Consider the following 7,500-nt stretch of genomic DNA (forward strand, 5'->3'; position numbering starts at 1 on the left):
CCCCCCATATCCCCGGCCCACCATTGCGTGCGCCAGGCTCCCCACCTGCTCACCGACCACTGTCTGTCTGTCTGTCTGTCTGTCTTTCTGTCTGTCTGTCTGTCTGCCTCCTTCCTTCTTTCCTTCCTTGCTGCCTGCCTACCGGCTCCCGGCGAACTGAGCGCGGGACAGCCCGTCAGGCAGAGGAGCAGCCCTTGTTTTCGTCGCTGGCGGAGACCCGCTTGCCGAGCCGGGGGAGGAGGGGCGCCGAGGGGGGCGAGCGCGCAGGCGCAGAGCGTCAGGCTGCCGACCCCTGCCCCTCCGCCCTGCTGCTCCGGGGCGGTGCCGCCGTCTGGTGACTGGGGCCGCACCCAGCGCTCGGCGGGTCCGGAACGGCAGCGCGGGGCGGGGGGGGGAGGGTGCGCACGGCGAGGGGTGCCTCTCTCTGTGCCTGTGCGCATGCGCCGCGAGTGGGGGTGGGGGAGGGGGGAGGCGGGAAGGCGGGGGGCTGGGGGTGGGGGGGAGGGGGGGTTTCGCCGAGAAGAGCGGGCGGGGCGGCGCGCCGCGGCGTCTGCAGAGCCCCAGGTGCGCCGGCTGCTGGGTTTCAATGTATCCCCCGCTCGAGCGCGGGAGCTGGTTCAGGGCAGTGCGACCTTCAGGCCTCCCTGCCGTCGCCCCTGCAGTAATCCGAGCATTTACTTCAGCACAAACAGTTTTTAGTACCGACCGTTTTTCCGTCTCGGTACGTCCCGGCGCAGAGATGCCTTAGCAGCGTCTGGCTCTCGCTTGGGCTTGCCTAGGGCCCACTGATGGGGACGAGGTGACGGCACCTAATAATATTTAACCCTGCCGCCGACACCACCGCCTCCCCCCCCCCCCCCCCCGCGAAGCGGGACAGCGAAAACACGGTGGCTGGGGAAAACGATGCCTGAACGCACCACCACCACCACCACCCCCCCCCCCCCCCGCCCCCAGGGATGGGCTTCACTTCCCCCCCCACTCCCTGTCCATGCTTCTGTTTCTTGGAGCTGTCCCTGCCAGGAGCTCCTGCTCTGTGCCCAGTTCTGCTCCCTCTCGGTGCTCCTGGAGCCAAGAACACTTTTCCTTCCCTGCCAGGGGTTCCCTGTCGCTTCCCCCTCTACTTCTCCGAGCACCTCGGGGAGCTCCCCGCGCAGGCTGAGTGCTGCTGGCCCTGGCAGGCGGCAGAGTCCCTGCCCCGGCACACAGCCCCTGAGCTGCGGGGACCCTGCTCGCAAGGAAAGCGCCGGGCACCCACCGCTGGCTGCACACGCACATTCACACCCTGCAGCCAACCCCTGGATGAGGGACCTGCCTTCTCCTCTCACTCAGACGCTGCAGAGGGAAGGCCTGCTCTGCAGCACATCCTCCTCCTGATCCGCACAGAGAAACCGAGAGCGTCCTCCTGACAGATCCCATGGACTGTCCGAGGCAGCGGCTCGAGGAGATCCCTCCAGGAGCTACAGCTGCATTGTCCTGCACCCAGAGCCTGATCACGCACAGGGCTGGGAACGTTTCTCCCGCAGAAATCTCTCGGCAGCCTCCGCTGCGGAGTGCCTTTCAGCTCTCTGAGGCTGGCAGGTCTCCCCTGGGGGCCTGCAGGCGGTGCCCCCCCCGGCCGGCCCTGCGCCTGGGCAGAGCAGCTGTCTCTCTGCAGCTCCGCCCCCTCGCCAGCGTCTATCTGCGTCCCGGGAGCCCGGCCCAGCTCAGCAGCAGAGGCCCAGCCCGAGGTGGCTCTGCCTCTGCCCCGCTGGGCTCCCTCCGGGGCTCCTCGGCGCTCCAGGGCAACACCATAGGAAACAGGCCGAAGCAAGTGCTGATGCTCCCTCCCTCAGCTGGCAGACGCACGGCCTTCCTGCAGTGCCATTTCTCTGACGAGGGACAGAGTTGAGTCTAAACATCAACTTTTCTTAGAACTGCAGAATCCTTTTGATTTGGAAAGGACCCTTGAGAACATTGAGGCCGACCGTTAACCTGTGCCTAACGTTCCACAGACTTAACCGTGAGAACATCAGTGGTGGGGAACCCTGTTTGGATGCTCAGCAAGAGCAACGTAATCCTCCCTTCTATCCTCGGCCACGCTATCTTCATCTCTTCTCCTCAGTTTCAGACACATTTCCCCCAAACCACAAACCAGAAGAACATCTTTGCAATCTGTTCCCAGCCCGTTGTGGGGCGGGGGGAGGCACCGCGGAGGAGGGGTGGGCGCCGCAGCATCTGCAGAACCCCGGGCTGCATCGGCTGGTGTATTTCGGTGCGTCCTGGGTTCAGCGGTCGCGGTCATTTTTCTCTTTGTGCGTAGCTGGTGCGGTCCTGGTCCCCCCACCCACCACCGCCAGCCAGAGGCGTGTTTCGCGGCGGGACGGGGTGGTGGGCTGTGTGTCAGCAGACGGACACGCGAAACCAAAAAAACAACCAAGCCCCCACGAAACAAAACAAGCTGGCGAGCACCGGGACCCAGGCTGCTGCCTCTGCCCGCCCGGCCCCCAGCACCAGCCAGAGGCTGTTTCAGGGGGGATTGTCAGATGACGGAGCGGGAAAGCCGAGGCAACCCCTAACAGCCGAGAAAAGGCTGGCGAGTGCCCGGCAGCGCCGGGACCCGCGCCCCACCCGCCCGGCAAGCGCTGCCCGAGCCTGCGAGCCTCCCGGAGGGCGGGCGGACGGCGAGCTCGCGGTGGGGGCCGCCGTTTGCCGTCGGGTCGAGCCGGCTCCGCCGGGACTTTGCCGGATTTGCAGGGACCCGCGCTTCACCCGCCCGGCAAGCGCTGCCCGAGCCTGCGAGCCTCCCGGAGGGCGGGCGGACGGCGAGCTCGCGGTGGGGGCCGCCGTTTGCCGTCGGGTCGAGCCGGCTCCGCCGGGACTTTGCCGGATTTGCAGGGACCCGCGCTTCACCCGCCCGGCAAGCGCTGCCCGAGCCTGCGAGCCTCCCGGAGGGCGGGCGGACGGCGAGCTCGCGGTGGGGGCCGCCGTTTGCCGTCGGGTCGAGCCGGCTCCGCCGGGACTTTGCCGGATTTGCAGGGACCCGCGCCTCACCCGCCCGGCAAGCGCTGCCCGAGCCTGCGAGCCTCCCGGAGGGCGGGCGGACGGCGAGCTCGCGGTGGGGGCCGCCGTTTGCCGTCGGGTCGAGCCGGCTCCGCCGGGACTTTGCCGGATTTGCAGGGACCCGCGCCTCACCCGCCCGGCAAGCGCTGCCCGAGCCTGCGAGCCTCCCGGAGGGCGGGCGGACGGCGAGCTCGCGGTGGGGGCCGCCGTTTGCCGTCGGGTCGAGTCGGCTCCGCCGGGACTTTGCCGGATTTGCAGGGACCCGCGCCTCACCCGCCCGGCAAGCGCTGCCCGAGCCTGCGAGCCTCCCGGACGGCGAGCTCGCGGTGGGGGCCGCCGTTTGCCGTCGGGTCGAGCCGGCTCCGCCGGGACTTTGCCGGATTTGCAGGGACCCGCGCCTCACCCGCCCGGCAAGCGCTGCCCGAGCCTGCGAGCCTCCCGGAGGGCGGGCGGACGGCGAGCTCGCGGTGGGGGCCGCCGTTTGCCGTCGGGTCGAGTCGGCTCCGCCGGGACTTTGCCGGATTTGCAGGGACCCGCGCCTCACCCGCCCGGCAAGCGCTGCCCGAGCCTGCGAGCCTCCCGGACGGCGAGCTCGCGGTGGGGGCCGCCGTTTGCCGTCGGGTCGAGCCGGCTCCGCCGGGACTTTGCCGGATTTGCAGGGACCCGCGCCTCACCCGCCCGGCAAGCGCTGCCCGAGCCTGCGAGCCTCCCGGAGGGCGGGCGGACGGCGAGCTCGCGGTGGGGGCCGCAGTTTGCCGTCCGGTCCAGCCGGCTCCGCCGGGACTTTGCCGGATTTGCAGGGACCCGCGCCTCACCCGCCCGGCAAGCGCTGCCCGAGCCTGCGAGCCTCCCGGAGGGCGGGCGGACGGCGAGCTCGCGGTGGGGGCCGCCGTTTGCCGTCGGGTCGAGCCGGCTCCGCCGGGACTTTGCCGGATTTGCAGGGACCCGCGCCTCACCCGCCCGGCAAGCGCTGCCCGAGCCTGCGAGCCTCCCGGAGGGCGGGCGGACGGCGAGCTCGCGGTGGGGGCCGCCGTTTGCCGTCGGGTCGAGCCGGCTCCGCCGGGACTTTGCCGGATTTGCAGGGACCCGCGCTTCACCCGCCCGGCAAGCGCTGCCCGAGCCTGCGAGCCTCCCGGAGGGCGGGCGGACGGCGAGCTCGCGGTGGGGGCCGCCGTTTGCCGTCGGGTCGAGCCGGCTCCGCCGGGACTTTGCCGGATTTGCAGGGACCCGCGCCTCACCCGCCCGGCAAGCGCTGCCCGAGCCTGCGAGCCTCCCGGAGGGCGGGCGGACGGCGAGCTCGCGGTGGGGGCCGCCGTTTGCCGTCGGGTCGAGTCGGCTCCGCCGGGACTTTGCCGGATTTGCAGGGACCCGCGCCTCACCCGCCCGGCAAGCGCTGCCCGAGCCTGCGAGCCTCCCGGACGGCGAGCTCGCGGTGGGGGCCGCCGTTTGCCGTCGGGTCGAGCCGGCTCCGCCGGGACTTTGCCGGATTTGCAGGGACCCGCGCCTCACCCGCCCGGCAAGCGCTGCCCGAGCCTGCGAGCCTCCCGGAGGGCGGGCGGACGGCGAGCTCGCGGTGGGGGCCGCCGTTTGCCGTCGGGTCGAGTCGGCTCCGCCGGGACTTTGCCGGATTTGCAGGGACCCGCGCCTCACCCGCCCGGCAAGCGCTGCCCGAGCCTGCGAGCCTCCCGGACGGCGAGCTCGCGGTGGGGGCCGCCGTTTGCCGTCGGGTCGAGCCGGCTCCGCCGGGACTTTGCCGGATTTGCAGGGACCCGCGCCTCACCCGCCCGGCAAGCGCTGCCCGAGCCTGCGAGCCTCCCGGAGGGCGGGCGGACGGCGAGCTCGCGGTGGGGGCCGCAGTTTGCCGTCCGGTCCAGCCGGCTCCGCCGGGACTTTGCCGGATTTGCAGGGACCCGCGCCTCACCCGCCCGGCAAGCGCTGCCCGAGCCTGCGAGCCTCCCGGAGGGCGGGCGGACGGCGAGCTCGCGGTGGGGGCCGCCGTTTGCCGTCCGGTCGAGCCGGCTCCGCCGGGACTTTGCCGGATTTGCAGGGACCCGCGCCTCACCCGCCCGGCAAGCGCTGCCCGAGCCTGCGAGCCTCCCGGAGGGCGGGCGGACGGCGAGCTCGCGGTGGGGGCCGCCGTTTGCCGTCGGGTCGAGCCGGCTCCGCCGGGACTTTGCCGGATTTGCAGGGACCCGCGCCTCACCCGCCCGGCAAGCGCTGCCCGAGCCTGCGAGCCTCCCGGAGGGCGGGCGGACGGCGAGCTCGCGGTGGGGGCCGCCGTTTGCCGTCGGGTCGAGTCGGCTCCGCCGGGACTTTGCCGGATTTGCAGGGACCCGCGCCTCACCCGCCCGGCAAGCGCTGCCCGAGCCTGCGAGCCTCCCGGACGGCGAGCTCGCGGTGGGGGCCGCAGTTTGCCGTCCGGTCCAGCCGGCTCCGCCGGGACTTTGCCGGATTTGCAGGGACCCGCGCCTCACCCGCTCGGCAAGCGCTGCCCGAGCCTGCGAGCCTCCCGGAGGGCTGGAGGACGGCGAGCTCGCGGTGGGGGCCGCCGTTTGCCGTCCGGTCGAGCCGGCTCCGCCGGGACTTTGCCGGATTTGCAGGGACCCGCGCCTCACCCGCCCGGCAAGCGCTGCCCGAGCCTGCGAGCCTCCCGGAGGGCGGGCGGACGGCGAGCTCGCGGTGGGGGCCGCCGTTTGCCGTCGGGTCGAGTCGGCTCCGCCGGGACTTTGCCGGATTTGCAGGGACCCGCGCCTCACCCGCCCGGCAAGCGCTGCCCGAGCCTGCGAGCCTCCCGGACGGCGAGCTCGCGGTGGGGGCCGCCGTTTGCCGTCGGGTCGAGCCGGCTCCGCCGGGACTTTGCCGGATTTGCAGGGACCCGCGCCTCACCCGCCCGGCAAGCGCTGCCCGAGCCTGCGAGCCTCCCGGAGGGCGGGCGGACGGCGAGCTCGCGGTGGGGGCCGCAGTTTGCCGTCCGGTCCAGCCGGCTCCGCCGGGACTTTGCCGGATTTGCAGGGACCCGCGCCTCACCCGCTCGGCAAGCGCTGCCCGAGCCTGCGAGCCTCCCGGAGGGCTGGAGGACGGCGAGCTCGCGGTGGGGGCCGCCGTTTGCCGTCCGGTCGAGCCGGCTCCGCCGGGACTTTGCCGGATTTGCAGGGACCCGCGCCTCACCCGCCCGGCAAGCGCTGCCCGAGCCTGCGAGCCTCCCGGAGGGCGGGCGGACGGCGAGCTCGCGGTGGGGGCCGCCGTTTGCCGTCGGGTCGAGTCGGCTCCGCCGGGACTTTGCCGGATTTGCAGGGACCCGCGCCTCACCCGCCCGGCAAGCGCTGCCCGAGCCTGCGAGCCTCCCGGACGGCGAGCTCGCGGTGGGGGCCGCCGTTTGCCGTCGGGTCGAGCCGGCTCCGCCGGGACTTTGCCGGATTTGCAGGGACCCGCGCCTCACCCGCCCGGCAAGCGCTGCCCGAGCCTGCGAGCCTCCCGGAGGGCGGGCGGACGGCGAGCTCGCGGTGGGGGCCGCAGTTTGCCGTCCGGTCGAGCCGGCTCCGCCGGGACTTTGCCGGATTTGCAGGGACCCGCGCCTCACCCGCCCGGCAAGCGCTGCCCGAGCCTGCGAGCCTCCCGGAGGGCGGGCGGACGGCGAGCTCGCGGTGGGGGCCGCCGTTTGCCGTCCGGTCCAGCCGGCTCCGCCGGGACTTTGCCGGATTTGCAGGGACCCGCGCCTCACCCGCCCGGCAAGCGCTGCCCGAGCCTGCGAGCCTCCCGGAGGGCGGGCGGACGGCGAGCTCGCGGTGGGGGCCGCCGTTTGCCGTCGGGTCGAGCCGGCTCCGCCGGGACTTTGCCGGATTTGCAGGGACCCGCGCCTCACCCGCCCGGCAAGCGCTGCCCGAGCCTGCGAGCCTCCCGGAGGGCGGGCGGACGGCGAGCTCGCGGTGGGGGCCGCAGTTTGCCGTCAGGTCTAGCCGGCTCCGCCGGGACTTAGCCGGATTTGCAGGGAGAGTTCCGCGCGCCGTCTCTGGGGGGGACTTCAGGCTCGCGGCGGACTTAGCCGCATTTCCCAGGTCCCGCGATAGATCTTGCCGGGCGCGTCGCTTCCGGAGGCGGTCGAGGAGGCGGCCGTTTCTCGCTGCCTCCAGTTGAGTCATCGAAAATTGCGTCGTCGCTGGCGCACCAACCGGGTGAGCCTACAAGTCTGGTGTTGCGCTCCAGCGCGGGCGGAGAAGTGTCTGTCCGTATTACAGGAGCGAGTAGTGGCTCGTCTCCGCAGCAGCGCTAGCTGAGAGGCTGTCACGCTCCGCGGCTCAGCCGTCGATAGTGAGGGGTGTACTGGGCAGCCTTTCGCGGCGCTTCCCGAGCTTGGTTCGTTCGTCTCCGTCCGCGTGGACCGAGAGCAAAAAGACCGGCGGCGGAGGAGGCCGGCACTCGAACGCTGGGAAGACCGTGGCGGGACTCGATCCCCAGGTCTCA

Source organism: Lathamus discolor, unplaced genomic scaffold (assembly GCF_037157495.1).
Source record: "Lathamus discolor isolate bLatDis1 unplaced genomic scaffold, bLatDis1.hap1 Scaffold_82, whole genome shotgun sequence".
Classification (NCBI taxonomy): Eukaryota; Metazoa; Chordata; class Aves; order Psittaciformes; family Psittacidae; genus Lathamus; species Lathamus discolor.